General features: G+C 36.8%; 2 protein-coding genes and 1 long non-coding RNA gene across 9 annotated transcripts in view; 1 reads left to right on the forward strand and 2 right to left on the reverse strand.

Annotated features, from left to right (window-relative positions):
- FILIP1L (filamin A interacting protein 1 like) overlaps positions 1-16,485 on the reverse strand; it is a 311,063-nt gene that overhangs the window by 32,336 nt on the left and 262,242 nt on the right. The gene's annotated exons all lie outside the window — the stretch shown is intronic.
- Positions 1-16,485, forward strand: part of CMSS1 (cms1 ribosomal small subunit homolog) — a 381,861-nt gene that overhangs the window by 32,046 nt on the left and 333,330 nt on the right. The window lies entirely within an intron of this gene.
- LOC125096258 (uncharacterized) lies at positions 1,225-5,139 on the reverse strand. Its single transcript, XR_007126117.1, has 2 exons — positions 3,937-5,139; positions 1,225-3,765 (listed from the first exon to the last, which is right to left on the reverse strand). It is a non-coding gene; the product is annotated as an uncharacterized LOC125096258 (long non-coding RNA).

Consider the following 16,485-nt stretch of genomic DNA (forward strand, 5'->3'; position numbering starts at 1 on the left):
AAAATTAAATTAGATAATTTGTCTACGATTCTTATAGTACTGGCACAAAGTAAGCACAAAGTAAGTGTTAGTTATTGCCGTTGTCCTTTCTTATTAATGTGGCTATGGTTACATTTATAAAATGTTTTGCCTGAACCTTTATAATATGTGGCACATTACGTTTGATGCTCAATTTCTTGATTCTTAATTGAGATGAAATTTTATTCACATTGCTTAGAAATTATACACTTCACTGATGGATCTTTCTGCCAATTAAAATATGGTTTACATTAGCATAACATTGTGCCAGGAACCATTCACCTCACATATATCTTTATCCCCATAGTGACTGGCAGTTGAATGAAGGGAATTGAAAGGCATCTGAAGGGGTTGAGTTGTCATACCATACAGCAAGAGTACAGGGTTTAATAGGAAAGAGTTGATTAGAGTCAGATGGTAGAAATGATGGAAGAGAAACTATCAGGGGGCGCCTGGGTGGCTCAGTGGGTTAAGCCTCTGCCTTCGGCTCAGGTCATGACCTCAGGGTCCTGGGATCAAGTCCCACGTCAAGCTCTCTGCTTCCTCCTCTCTCTCTGCCTGCCTCTCTGCCTACTTGTGATCTCTCTCTGTCTGTCAAATAAATCAATAAAATCTTAAAAAAAAAAAAAACTATCAGGAACATAATAGTTCCCTCGTAAATGATGATTCTATTAAAATATTACTTTTTTCTTTAATGTTTTAAATTTGTTGGCATAACACAATGTCATTTTACATGTAGTATGAATTGTCTCTTCCACACATTTTCCTCCTCAGCAGTAAGATCATAACTTGAAATTTGTGGCACTCTTGATTACACTGGGAATGGGCTGATTACAGAGAATGTAATTACAGTTTTGCAGTACTGTTATACAGAAGCTAAAATAAAGTGGAATCCCTGAAGAATTGAACTAAAGGACTTGTCATGGTGAAAAGTTTGTTTTCTGATAAAGCATAGAGAGCTCACAATATTTTACTATATCTTTTCTATTAGGAATGAGTTAATTATGCAATGCATATGTTTAATCCTTGCCACAAAACTTTCTTTTGAAAATTGTTTAAGGATTTGTAAGGACATTTTAAAAAGAAACTAATTTAGAAGAGTCTTCTTGGAAAAGTCATTCTTGAGATCCTAATCTGCTCTTTTCCTTGATTATACTACATAACAGGAACATGTTTAAAATAATAGTATAATGTAAGAATTCCCCCTTTTTTTTTTTTTTGTGGGGAGGATCCACTTTTATTTTTTCCCGTTTTGAGAACCTGATAAGAGGCTGGTCCGAGGGCTGGAGCCTGTGAAATTCTTAAGAAGCTGAGCTGGATGCTAGGGTGGGGTTGATGATGAGCTCATCCACAGTCTTGGAAGGAGGTTTGCCTGTGACCTCTATCCCTTTCCCACTCCCTATTTGAGACACCTGAGAAGAGAAAGATGGCACCTCCTTCCTGAATGGTCATGAGACTTCACAACGCACTGGTAGATACGAACGTCCACGGGCAAACTGCTTTGGTGGTGAAAGTTACAAAAATTTTGGCAAAGTGCTTCTTCCTCCCACCTTATCATTAGAATCATATTTAACAATGCGCTGAGTATAACTGCAGTAAAATATTTTCCCTGCTTTACATCACAGTTCTTAGAGTTTTATTAGAGAACAGTTTCACAAAAACTTTTCAGGATTTGTTTTCAACTTATTAAATAATACAATGTGCTATTTCATTTTCAGGAGAAGGACATGTATTTCCTTAGGATATAAAAGAGGGAAGATTATTTGACAGTGTAATGAAAAAAGCATAAAAACTGAATGGTGATTAGTGAACCTTGGCAGAGCTATAACTGGCAAAAAAAGATGTTGAAGAAGTTTAAATTGTTTCTATTGCGTTCATTGTTTTTGGCAGCAAGCATGATGCATCTTTTTCATCATGGTTCCAAGGCCAAATATCTTTTTGATGGTTTCTGGAAATCAGCTGGCATCCCCTTTTGTTTCCAAGCCCCCATCCTATAAGGTAGACACATAAAACTGACAATTTGAGTACATTTGCTCTTAGTAATTCCTTACTACTTATTTCCTAACAACCTGTTATTTCTGTGGGCCAGTCCCATGAGCACACCATAAGACAGTCAACAGGCTGGTCGGGTAAGTCCTGTCTGGGAGGGAAATAAGAGTTTATATGCAGAAAGAGTTATACTCCCAACCATCAACTCAGGAGCTTAGGGCTGGCAACCAGTGAGAACTGAAGATAGGAGAGAGGCCCTGACAGAACCTTCTCAGAGCCTGTAATGCTATTACACATTCTGTGTGTGTGTGTGAGAGAGAGAGAGAGAGAGGGAGAGAGGCTGATTATACTACTGAATTGGAATTAGCACTTCTGGTATAGTCAAGGGGCTTACCCTAAATCATTCACTGTTCTTGCTTTTTACCAAGAAGGCTGAATTTGAGTTTGAGGTTAGTTTATGGACTTGAAGAAAGGCATTTCTATACAGAGTTAGCAGGACCTTGTAGGATTTGAAGCTGCAAGCCTAACTTTTACACAGTGCCCTAAATAAAGAAACTGATTGTCATACTGCTAATTACTAATGTAGGCATTTGTGTATGTGTGTGTCTTTTCTTTTTTCAAATGTATATGAATACTTTCAGCAAATATTTGCTGTTGACTGTATTTTAGTCATTTGAGGTCCATAAATCATGTATCCAAAACTTTTGAAGCCAAATGTTTTCAAAGTTACAGTTTTTCAAATTTTAGAAAGGCAGTAAGGAGCATCTATCATATATACAGCTCCAGCAAACCCTGTGGCACCACCTCCTAAGCAAACCTCTGAATACTTCTGCAGTGAACCCTATGAATAGTTACACTAAGTGGGATAATTAAGATAATGAATAGCCTTGCCTCTCTTCAGGCTTTGCTGCCAGATGATGAGTTCAGATAAGAAGTGCAGCCACAATTTAGAAAAGAATATTGCATAGTTATTAGCTTTTTGAAATTGCAAAAAAGGGATTGTGGATGTGGAAAATGAAGGTATAGACTATTGGTGTCTTTTGCTAAGGAGGGTATGGAGTTAAGGGCCCTACGCCTGCTTTCTTCTTCAGTTGGATTAGGTTTTAAATGAAACAGTACCTTAATTTTCTGTCTCCATTATTTTTCTTCACATAGTAACAGGTTTTAGGCAGTGATGCTGACTGATTTTATATGCTAATACAGATTATTATTGACTCTTGAGTTTGCTAGAAATAGCAGATAAATGATTTTGAGAGCTTTTAGCCAGGGTACACATAGTCTTGACAGCTGCATAGACCCTGAGATGCAAAATGCCCAGATATAAAATTCATCCCCTCAGAGCTGTGTAGTCAAATTATTGCTCCTTTTTTCATGAACAGTTCCAGTTAACACACCTTTATGTAGGGATGTTTGCATAATCTATGCTAGGGTTTCTCTATTGTCAGCACTATTAGCATTTTGAGTCAAATGATTTTTTTGTTGTGGGGGCTGTGCTGTGCATTTTAAGATGTTTAGCAGCATCTTTGGTATCAACTCACTAGATGCCAGTAGTAGCCTTCCTCTCCCCACTTGTGACAATCAAAAATGTCTCTAGACTTTCGTTGCCCAGTGCTTCCTGGGGCAACAAATTCCCTAGTTGAGGACAGTGAGTTGTGTGCTTACGAACATTTATATATGTCAATCTATCATTAGGGTTAAACTCTTCATTATTTTGCCTTACTCAGCTTTAGTTAAGCAGGTGCATCAAAAAGTTCCCACCTGGGGCGCCTGGGTGGCTCAGTGGGTTAAGCCGCTGCTTTGGGCTCAGGTCATGATCTCAGGGTCCTGGGATCGAGTCCCTCTCTCTCTCTCTGCCTGCTTCTCTGTCTACTTGTGATCTCTCTCTGTCAAATAAATAAATAAAATCTTTAAAAAAAAAAAAGTTCCCACCTGAGTTGCTTATATAGCTGGTGATAATATCTTTCCTACAAATGGCCTCTTCTTTACCAGTGCTTCTCACAGTTTAAGGTTCATTTGGATCACCATGAAAATTGAAGCTCAGGAATGTCAGGAAGGTATAAAGCCCAATGCCACACTATCTCTCCAGGAAAGAACATAAACTATTACCTCACCCTGGTCCATACACACTGTTTTTTTTCAAGAAACATTCTCTGTGTTGGAGAAACTATCAACCTAAAGAAAAATTATCTTAATCATTGTGTTTGAATTCTCTTTAGTTCATATCTCATAGGGCAGTGGTTTCTAAATGTTTGCTCTTTTATCTCCTAAAATAATTTTATTATGTACAACTAGTTTGTTCATATATGGTGTAGTCATAGCACTTCCTTTAGCAAATATTATCTCAGCTTATTGAGGTATAATTGACAAAACTATAAAATATATAAATTATATAACATGATTTGATATATATATGTATATATATATACACACATACATATATATGTATATATATAGTGAAAGGATTCCAAGTTAACATATTCATCACCTCACATACTCACTTTTTGTGTGTGTGAGAATGCTGAAGTTCTACTCTCTTAACAAATTTCACTTATACAATACAGGATTATTAGCTGTAGTCACCATGTTATATATTAGATCCACAGACCTTATTCATCTTTATAACTGAAAGTTTATACCCTTTTACCACCTTCTTCCTGTTTCCTGCCCCCACCCCCATCCTGGCAACCACCTCTCTACTTTCTGTTTATATAAAGATCAGCTTTTTTTTTTTTTTTTAAGATCCCCATGTAAGTGATACCATGCAGTATTTGTCTTTCTCTGTCTGGCTTATTTCAGCTAGTGTAGTGCCCTCCAGATTCTCTGTGTTGTTGCAAATAGCAGGATTTCCTTCTTTTTTAAAGCTGAATAATAGTCCATCTCATCACATTTTCTTTATCTCTTCATCTGTTGTCAGACACTTCAGTTGTTTCCATACTTTGGCTATTGTGAATAATGCTGCAGTGAACATGAGAGTTGAGATATCTCTTCAGAGATGGTGATTTCATTACCTTTCAGGATATATACCCAGAAGTGGGATTGCTAGATCATAATGGTAGTTTTTAAAGATTTCTTGAAGAACCTCCATATTGCGTTCCATGGTTCCATTTACTTTCCCACCAACAGTGTACAGGAGTTCCCTTTTCTTCACATCCTTGCTAACACTTGTTACCTCTTGTCTTTTTGACAGTAGACAAGATGTGAGGTGATATTTCATTTTCATTTCCCTGATGTCTAGTGATGTCGAGCACCTTTTCATATACCTGTTAGCTATATGTATGTCTTCTTTGGGAAAATGGCTATTCAGGTTCCTTGCCCATTTTTTAATATATTTTGTTTTTTTTGCTATTGAGTTGTATGAGTTCCTTATATATTTTGGATATTAACCCCTTATTGGAAAAATCATCTGTAAGTATCTTCTCCCATTCCATAGGTTTCCTCTTTGTTTTGTTGACAGTTTTCCTTGCTGTATAGAAGCTTTTTAGTTTGACAGAGTTTCAATGTTTATTTTTCCCTTTTCTTCCCTTGCCTGAGGAGACATATCTAGAAAAATGTTTTATGGCTGATGTCAGAGAAATTACTGCCCATGTTTTCTTCTAGGAGTTTTATGGTTTCATGTGTCACATTTAGGTCTTTAATCCATTTTGAGTTCCGTTTTTGTGTATGGTATAGAAGAATGGTCCAATCTCATTCTTTTGCATAAGCTGTCCAGTTTTCCCAGCACCATTTATTGAAGAGACTCTTTTTTCCATTATGTATTCTTGCCTCCTTTGTCATAGATTAATTGACCATATGTAAGTATGGATTTATTTCTTGGCCTATTCTGTTCCATTGATCTGTGTATCTGTTTTTGTGCCAGTGCCATACTGTTTTGATCACTATAACTTTGTAGTAGATCTTGGAATCTGGGATTGTGATACCTCCAGCTCTATTGTTACTTCTCGAGATTGCTGTGGCTATTCAGGGTCTTTTGTGGCTCCATACAAATTGTGGTATTAATTCTGTGAAAAGTGTTGGTGTTTAGTAGGGATTGCATTAAATCTGTAGATTGCTTTGGGCTGTATGGACTTTTTGTTGTTGTTGTTAAGAATTTATTTATTTAGGGACGCCTGGGTGGCTCAGTTGGTTAAACGGCTGCCTTCGGCTCAGGTCATGATCCCAGCGTCCTGGGATCGAGTCCCACATCGGGCTCCTTGCTCGGCGGGGAGCCTGCTTCTCCCTCTGCCTCTGCCTGCCACTCTGTCCACCTGTGCTCGCTCTCTCTCCCTCTCTCTCTAACAAATAAATAAGTAAAATCTTTAAAAAAAAAAGTATTTATTTATTTGTCAGAGAGAGAGAGAGAGAGAGAGAGAGAGAGAGAGAATGCGAACACAAGCAAGGGAGAGGCAGGCAGAGAGAGAAAGAAGCTCCCAACTGAACAAGGAGCCTGATGGGCAGGACTTGATCCCAGAACCTGGGATCGTGACCCTAGCCAAATGCAGATGCTTAACTGATGGAGCCACCCAAGTGTCCCAGTACGGACTTTTCAACAATATTGGTTCTTCCAGTTGATAAGCATGGAATATCTCTTTCCATTTTTTGTGTCATCTATTTCTTCCATCAATCTTTTATAGTTTTGGAGTACAGGTCTTTTATTTCCTTTCTCTTGGCATAAAATTCAAAAAACATTGCTAAGACTGATAGGAGATCACCCACTATTTTCTTCTAGGAATTTTATAGTTTCAGGTCTTACATTCAAATCTTTAATCCATTTCCAGTTGATTTTTGTGTGTAATATAAAAAAGTGGTCCAGTTTAATCTTGTATTATGTGAATATCCAGTTTTTTCAGAACCATTTTTTGAAGAGGTCCTTTCCCTACTGTGTATTCTTGGCTCCTTTGTTGAAATTTAATTGGCCATATTAGGATTTTTTTTTCTCGGCTCTTTTTTCTGTTCCATTGATGTCTGTGTCTGCTTTTTATGCAAGTACTGTACTGTTTTGTTTGCTGTAGCTTTGTGATATAGTTTGAAATCAGTGATCATGATGCCCCCAGTTTTGTTCTTCTTTCTCAAGATTGCTTTGGCTATTCAGGGTCTTTTTGTTTACATGCATATTTTAGGATTTTTTTTTTTTTTTGTATTTCTGTGAAAAATGCCTTAGAGCTTTTGATAGAGATTACCCTGAATCTGTAGATTGCTTTGGAAAGTAATACTAATCCTTATAATCTGTGAACATGGAATATCTTTCCATTTATTTCCATTTATTTATTTCCATGTCTTCTTCAGTTTATTTAATCAGTGTTTCACATTTTTCACTGTGCAGATTTTTTTTACCTCCTTGGTTAGATTTATTTCTAAGTATTTTTTTCATTTTATTCATTTTGTTGCTATTGTAAAATGGGACTATTTCCTTAATTCATCTTTCTGATAGTTCTAAAAGGATTTTCTGATAGTTTATTCTAAAAGGACTTTTAAAAACATATCTTAGGGGCACCTGGGTGGCTCAGTGGATTAAGCCTCTGCCTTCAGCTCAGGTCATGATCTCAGGGTCCTAGGATCGAGCCCCACATCGGGGTCTCTGCTCAGCGGAGAGCCTGCTTCCCCCTCTCTCTCTTCCTGCCTCCCTGCCTACTTGTGATCCGTCTCTCTCTCTCTGTCAAATAAATAAATAAAATCTTTTAAAAAAAATTTTTTAAAAGAAACATTTTGAAGCTGCCATCTACAAATTTACTCAAGGTTTAAATAACTGCATAAGATACATATTAACATTTGCCATATAATCTAAAATCTAAAATGTCACCGTTGGCAAACCAGTCACCTAAATCAGATATTTAGGAATAGTCTGACTTCATTTCTCAACTTAGGTAAATGTGTAAATACATATCTCTTTGGCAACCATTTTACTCCTAAAAGGGATAAGGCACAGCAGCTTGCCCTGAGTTGTTCCCAGAGAAAGAAACAAGCACTGCTTCCCCCAGTGGTTCTGAAGCTGTTGCTGTGCTGCTTTCATGGGACTCTCAGGCAAAAGTCTTTCTGTAGTTGTCCCTGTGTCTGTGCTGTGCTCCAGAGAAGTTTCCATCCCAGGAAGATGCATTTGGTAAAATTTTAAGTTGGAAGACTGTTTTGAAAGGCTTGGTGCAGAGCTGGAAGCACAGACACTTGCTCTGGAAAGTCTTTGTGTACCCTCAGGGTAGGTGTACCCCAGTCTCGAAGATTATTGTCTTGGAGTACTTACATTCATGTTCAAGTACTGATAGCACAGGATTATAGGAATAGTCACTGAATCCTGTCCAATAAAAACAGGTTGTGGAAGCTGGTTTTATGGACACAAATGGAGGTAGTTAAATCCAAACTAGCTTAAAGCAGTGTCTCATTACAGCTTTTCTTTAGAGTTTCTGTTATGGCTTAGAACTGTTATAACTTATTGTGGTTTATCACTATTATTACGTGCAATACCAGTTCCTTGTTTTTTTAAAAATATCACATCTGTCATCTTGAATGTTCTTTGGTACTAACCATAAGGTTGGTTCTTTATTACAAATTACACATTCAAAGGGTCTTTTTAGTTTTATTTACATACACATATGTCAGCACACATGTGTGACTATATTTTGTCTCCTCTATGTGAGACACCAAATGAAGTAATATTGATAACACGTATGAAACAGATGGTTTGTCTAAAATGTTCTAATGCTGATACCCATTATAATTTATAATTTTTATCACTTTTGATTTTGTCTTACTTATCTGCATTACAATGAACCCTACTAAAATATAAGCTTCTTAAGAATTGGGCACATGTCTGATTCATTTGTTTCTTCTACAAATATGTCTACCACAAAGCCCCTTACATGTGAAGGGTATCGAGTGTTTGTTTTATTTGTTTACACAAATGAGTGTTTTTTGAATGAATGAAGGAATGAACAAATATACCTTCCTCTGGAAATATTGTAGTATTGCCCTGAATAATTTTATTCATTTTTTAAAAGAAGATGCTCTAGTGTTTACTCTGTGCATGGTTTCAAGTGTTCAAGAAAATGAGGTATAAATGGTTTTCCCATTGGTGTTTTCCAAATACATTATTGGACTTCAGAAAGAATTAAGACTGTTGCAGCATCTCTTCTTTCAGATTCCTGCATTAGAACTATAGGTGCTTGCTTGGTTGACAAGAGAGATTGGTGATAAATGTCCACCTCAAGCTCCTCACTCTCCTTTGGTTATTTCATCTCTGCAAACAAAGGAGCAGTTCTTTTATTTTTTTGTTAGAGTCCAGAGCTCTGCTGGACAAATATATTGCACAAGCAACATTAATCAGCAACAGCAAATGAAATTGGAAAGGAAATATTCATCTATAATCTGACCACCCTAATACATCAATTGTTTCTGTTTTTCCAGATTCTTTTCCAGTTGTTTTTTTTTTTTAAACACCTGGCCCATATAAATAAATGTACGTTGATTATCAAGCAATAAAACCAATTCCACAAGCGATTAATGGCATTATGTTGCTTCTGTTAGCTGAAGAAATCAATATGTAAGTAGAGAACAACTTCAGAGCCTGCTTACCTTCTCATCTGTCCTTTTTAGGAGACACGTACTCCACTGTATTTATTACATGGATCTTGATTTAAGTTTTTGATGTTATGAATATGGCAAGACTTGTTCATTTAATTTGCAAACAACAAAGGACTGTAGTTAGTACTGGAGCTATACTGAGATGAACAGGGGAGGGTTCATTCCTGTTCTCAAAGCATTTGTAGGCTGTTGGGAAAGAATGAGCAGATAGTTCCAGTGCAGTTCAGTAAAGATTCCAGAGCAGTAGTTCTCAAACTTCTTGGTCTCATTATTCATTTATACTTTTAAAAATTATTGATGACTCTAAAGAGCTTTGATTATATGATTTATATTTTTCAATATTAACTATATTAGAAACCCAGACTAAGATTTTTTTAATGTTTGTGTATTTATTCATTAAAAATAATAACCCATTGTATATCAAGATGTTTTATGAAAATAACTTTTTCAAACCAAAAAACTAAGTGGGAAGTGTTGCATTGTTTCCTGTTTCTGCAAATTCCAGTGTCTGGCTTAACTGAGGACAGCTGGTCTCAGTTCTTTTTCATACATTCTGTAACCTGTCAGAACAGTGACATCACAAAACGTCATGTAGCCTCTGGAAAACTCCTTGTACACTTGTAAGAGAATGAGAGTGAAAAAGATAGTGTTATTATAAAAATAACTTTGAACTTGCAGAGCTCTTGAAAGGGGCCACACTTTGAGGACCATTTCTCTTGAGAATAGATAGTTGAAGCATAAATGACAAATACGTCTTTCTCTGGAAAAGCCTCTAGTTTGGGTTGTCAGCTTCTGCCATGAGTGAGCCCTTCACTTCATCCAGATTCACTGACCTAGTCACTGCTCCAGTGTTTCCATCATTAATAAAATTAGTTGTTTGTTCTCTACCTTGGATAGATAGAAGATCCTCTGCCTTCGATACCTCTCTCTCAGTTCTTAGAAAAATCCTAAATGACAAAACTGTCTCCCTAAAACACTGTGTTTTGTTTGAAACCATAATTTGATATAAGGTCATGGAAACCACTGAATTGCCTGGTTTTTAAAATGCATCGATCCACAGTGCTATGCAGGTCAGCTGACATTTAACTAATTTCAGATCTTTATGAAGCAGTTACAATGATGACCTACCATGTGCAAGGTACCATGCTTGTTACTTATCAGTTTCCCTTTTTCTGTCAAAACCTGGAAACCAGTATACTTTTCATAGCTCTGGTTATACCTTATAGTAGTTTCCCATCAACAAACACATGGTGTGATATACCAAATTCTATTTGCTCTTTTCTTAAGATATATGAAATATTGTTCATTCTAGTCCTAAGTGTATAACTTTACTTTGATGGGCCTCAGTTTCTATATTTGCTTTTATTCTTTCAGAACTAGTTTAATACATTACGTTTTCTTCCTGACTTAAATGTTAATCACTAAAGCAGAAACTACGTACATTACGCTGATTTATTCATTTTTGTATCTGCTCTCACGGCTAGACTTTAATAGTGTGGTTATGATAATATTCTACCATGTCTTTTAGCAACTCTTATTAGTGTATAATTTTAATTGTCGCATTGCATTGATAGCAGCTACATTCATAGTTAAATAACCACAGAGCTCTAAGCAGTTTGCAGAGTAATTATATGCAATTTTTTGGAAAGCTTCCTTAGGCTGAGATAGGTCTTGATGATCAGGCTTGTAATTTATGTTTCTTTGCTCTACTCCCTTTTTCAATGGGACTTTTCACTGTTGAGTCTGATTTTTAGGAGCACTCATAAAAATAGCTATGACCAGTCTTTTTTATTCAATGTGTGCTACTTCCTTTTATTTCTCTCACAAGTCAGAGGTTTTTTAAAAAATTACAGCTACAGCATACCATAGTCATAATGTAATGCTCAATTCATTTGACTTGGTCAGCAAGATCTAGAACAGTAACACTTTTTTTGGCATCTGCTAGCTGAGTATGAGTGTACATCTGTGTCTGCTTTATGTCCTTATTATTGAAGATCCTGTCATCATCACTGAGATCATTTAGAGACACCATAAATGGGTCCAGATCCAGCAAGCTGAGTTACTGCTTTCCTTCATTGTGAAACAGGAATTGGGGCATGAAGTGACAGAGGAGGTTTTAGCTGGTGTCAGAGGAATATATTGTAAAAATGGGGCACCGTGAGTCAGGACTTTGCATTATCTGAACAATTTTGTTTGGATCCCCAGGGATTACAAGAAGTGAAATAATAAGATGAAAATAGTCAAATGACCTGTTAATTATAAGGAGCTTGTGAGCCTTTAGCAGAAAAACAGGATCCTTACAGGAGCCTGTGAAACTCTCAAATTGGACAGAGGGACAGGGGTTGGGGCAAATCTCACTCTTCCTTAAAAACAGGGAAAAAAAAAACAAAGACACTGAGTGAGACCCAGTGTCTCCTAGAAAGAAAAAATTGCTGAAAGGTGTGGTTTCAGACCAGAAAAAGGCCACTTTGAGAGCTCACAGGCACAGAGCTTTGAGAGTAAGGCTATAAGGAGAGTATTTTCATTTTGAGACCATAGAATCTGGGTTAGAAAAGACTCCACACCCAATCAAAGGGCCAGGTGCGGACTTGGAAAGGTGCTCAATTTAGGCCTGAGAGAGGAAATCGGAACATGGAAGTGATGATAGGGATAGCACATATAATCTGTTCTAATTACTTAGAAACCAGATTATGTGTTGTCTCTTTAGTGCTATATTGTCAGTTAAGGAGCTTTCTGTAGAAAGAACCATTGGATGATGGATGTTCATTTAATACCACTAATCTGATGCCTCTCCATCCCCCATTTTAATTTTCGTATTAATAAAAATATCTACCCAAATGGATTTTTTTTTTTGCCTTGCTTTGAGTATGTTACAGCTATAAAGAAGGAGCTTTGAAAAAACAATTACTGCAAATACACTGCTACACTAAGGAGCTTATTCTTCTTTTTGTGTTCTTACCCCCTCACATACTCTGAATGAGGTTCTTAATTATTTGAAAAAGATCCCTCAGATCAATATTTTAACATTTTCTCTTTTTCAGACTTTTCATTTCAATTGCTACTATGCCAAAAACAAAACAAAAACATACACACCCAAAAAAATCCCTAGCCCAGTCTTTCATCAGATTGAGACTTCAGGTCCTTAGCTGACTGAATTTTAGGTGGACATCTCCCTGATCTTTTAAGGCCTACCTGGGCCAACCACAGCCATGATGGCTTCCTTTTGCTGTTTTATCTCTCTCTATAAAGAAGCATTCAAAAAACTACCTAGCAGGTGATGCCTTGGGTTGCCACAGATATGAGTTTGCTCCTGTATTATTCAGAGTGCCTTGTCTGGGACACAGCATACATAGCTGCCTTTAGGTTTAAGTTGGTGATGGTGGTGATAATATTGGGCTTGTCCACAGGTTCCTAACACTTTGTTTATCATTCTTTCCACTCCTTCCTCTCTCTTTCTGTGGTTGATTTTGTACTCTTTCTGATTTGTGTTCTTCTGAATCTTATCCTTTTGCCCCAAGGTAGCCTTCTTTAGGATAGGGCTCATGTCCTCTCTACTGCTCCAGCAGTAGATGGCAGTAAACATTGCAGGTAGCTGAGTGGCAAGGGACAGGCAGGATACCTGACAGGGAGCAAGTTATACTTGCCAGTGATGCAGATCAGTGGAAAAGAGGCAATAGAAGGGACATAGGGTAGTGCCAGAAGGAGAAATTCAGATTCTGGTGTTCATTTTTCAAGCCAGAGTTGAATCTTGGCTTTCCTGCTTCTATCTAGTACTACTGAGAAAGCAATTTAACTTCTATGAGTCTCACTTTCTTTATCTGTAGAATGGGAATAATACTGGAGACTCCCTCATAATAGTGTTGTTCTGAGGACTAAGTAAAACAATCCATATAAAAGCTCCTAGCATTCTACCTGTCACAATGTGTATCGGTTATTAGAAGTAGGAAACTGTCATGGTGAGGCAAACTAGAAGAGCACCTCAGCCTCAATGGACTGGCCTAAAGTAGGAGTCACCTAGGAGAGAGAGTCAGAATGCATACTAGAATGAAAGATATGATTACCTAATCTGTTTACCGTGATTTACTTTCAGGCCATTAATGGATCTTTTTAGCCACATACATAGTTAGCACATTGACTGTCATTTTAGGCCAGGATTTCTCAGCCTTGACACCACTGACATTTTGGCCTGAATAATTCTTTGTTATGGGGGCTGTCCTGTACATCGTAGGATATTTAACAACATCCCTAGCCTCTACCTACTCAATGCTGGAATAACCCCGTAACCCCCAACTCAGTTATCACAACCAAAAGATGTCTCCCAACATTGCAAAAAACCTGGGGACAAAAGTCATCTTTAGTGGAGAACGACCATTTTAGGGCACAAGTAATTTTTTGGAAAACTTCTATTAGATCTCTTTGTTAGTTGTCTCTGATATTCATACTGCTTTTCATAATCTGCTGCTCAAGTGTATGTGGGATTAGCCAGTATTTTCCATTTCTCTTTGGTTTACAGATCTATGCCACAGCTCTTCTCCATTCATGGTAAAGAATAATGTCGTGAATGTGCATCATTCAGTGAAAAGCCAGCATATCACAATGGATGCTAGTAGCTCACCTTCCCAAAGCCTATCTAATGTTCTGCTCATCTTACCCCTGTTCTTCATTCCTGGAGTTTGAACATGACCTTCTTTGCTGGGATCAGATACTCTTAGACTTGTCTACTTGGGTACTCAGAGGCAGTGTGGGCTGACTTACTTGGTGCCGACCTGGAGGGAACAGTCTTTTTCTGTATATGCTGCTTCCTGCCAGGTATGGTTTCTCTAGTGAAGAATGTGGAGAAGACTACTGAGGATGTTTTATAATGTTTTTTGTTGAGCAATTCAGAAAAAAAAAAGATATATATATATATATATATATATATATATATATACATATATATATGTATATATATATATATATAAAGTAACAGGTTGAAGAACACCGGAATTGTCTGAGAAGCAAGTTGTTTGAACTTTTCATATTGTTATATAATTAACTTTGTAATTAATTTGCTCAGTTTTGACTCTAACCAAGTCTGAACTTCAGTTTTGGATGGTAGATTGGCATTCTTAAATATATAATATGTGTTTAAAACTATGTATATTAAAGGTAAATTGTATCTTTCTCTCACCTCATCCTTCATCTGCCCATACCCCTTTCTGAACCTGTAACCACTGTACATATTTTCTCTTATAGGTATTTCTAGAATGTTTTTATATGAGTAAACAAGCAAGTATAAATAAAGATTCTTATTCTTCTTTATACAAGAAATAGCATTCTGTAACTGTTCCTCTGCCACCTGGATTTTTGCAGTTCGACATTTTCTTTGAGATCTTTCCATTACGTCAGGATTCTTAAGCAGGGGTAGGAAAAAGGAATAAAAATCAGCATCACTGCTAAATAAAATCCTCACAACTTCATGCTAAAGAAATTAAATTTGTAGGCTTTTTAAAGTCAAATAATATAGAGGGAATCATATACTTTTGCTGTTTTAAAACTTTTAAAAGAAAGTTCATATAAAAGATAATTTTAAGATAAATTGTAATAGTAATATTATTTGATTATAATTTTTACAACAGCACCTTGATTACTATATATCTGTCTTTAAAATGTCTGTGTGTAGCATCTGTATTTTCTTAGCTGAGAAACTGAGGCCCAAGCAGATTGCATAGCGTGCAAGGCCATTATCATGGTAACCCTGGAACTGGAAACTGGAAGACTCCAATTCCCAGCTACTGTCCAGTGTAGGATTTAGCTTATAGAACTAGACAAGCAGATTAAAGGTCTACTCTTTGCAACTTGATCTTACTTAATCCTTATAACAATGTTATGAAGTATTATTTCCATTTTATAGATGAGGGTACAAACCAAAAAAACTAGAATTTAGACAGGTTAAATAATTACCAAAGAGCAATGACTATAAAACTTGTGTTCTTCACACTTAAACCAGACTACATGCTAGAAAGCCAAGAGTACTGACCTTGAAAGAGCTTCCTCTTTCTCCCATCCCATGTTTTTAGTGTTCATTTGTTCATTCCTGTACTCTCCCACCCACACCCCACCTTGGCTTCTTGACTCCTCTCTTTGTTCACTCTGCTACAGGCACGCCACCTTCCTTATTCCTTGAACACAACAGGGCCTGTGTTTTTTGTACTGGTTACTTCCCCAAGGATCCACCCATCTCCCTCATCTCATTTAGTACCATCTAGTATACTATATTTTACTTATTTAATTGGCTGTCTCTCCTACTAGAATATAAACTTAATGCAAGTGGGTAGGTGTGTGTGTGTGTGTGTGTGTGTGTGTGTGTGTATGCTTTACTCAATAACTGGTCAGTTACTGTCAGTTTTATTCAATGCTATATTTTTAGTTCAGGAACAGTACTTGGTACTTAATTGGTATTCAATAAATATTTGAACAAATACCTATTCTGCTTTTGAACTGAATACTGTGTTAAGGATTAAGGTTGTAACTCTAAGCAGTAGGCACATAATAAGTAGTTACTTCCCTCTACAGTGAATGAGTAAGTTACTGTTTATTGAGCAATTATTATATGCCATGTACCATGCTAGTCCTGGAAACAGTCATAGAAGGCAAGTGTTATTGTCCTCATTTCACAAAAAAAAGCAATTGAGGCTCAGAAGTTAGATAATTTGCCAAAGGTTCTGCTGGTTAATTGGCAGAACCAGAATGCCAGTACAGTTTTTATAACAAATCCTGTTTCTCATCACCATGATATACATCGACAGCTCCTATCACATATTTATTATGTCCCAGCCTCTCCAGTCAGTAATTGTGTTGTAAGAGTCTGTCTGTCAAAGGCATAGAAAATCACTGCCACTTACAATCTTGTTTTGTCACAGTATTTCTGTATAGGTTCATGATTACTTT

The sequence above is a fragment of the Lutra lutra genome, chromosome 1 (genome assembly GCF_902655055.1).
Source record: "Lutra lutra chromosome 1, mLutLut1.2, whole genome shotgun sequence".
NCBI classification, from domain to species: Eukaryota; Metazoa; Chordata; class Mammalia; order Carnivora; family Mustelidae; genus Lutra; species Lutra lutra.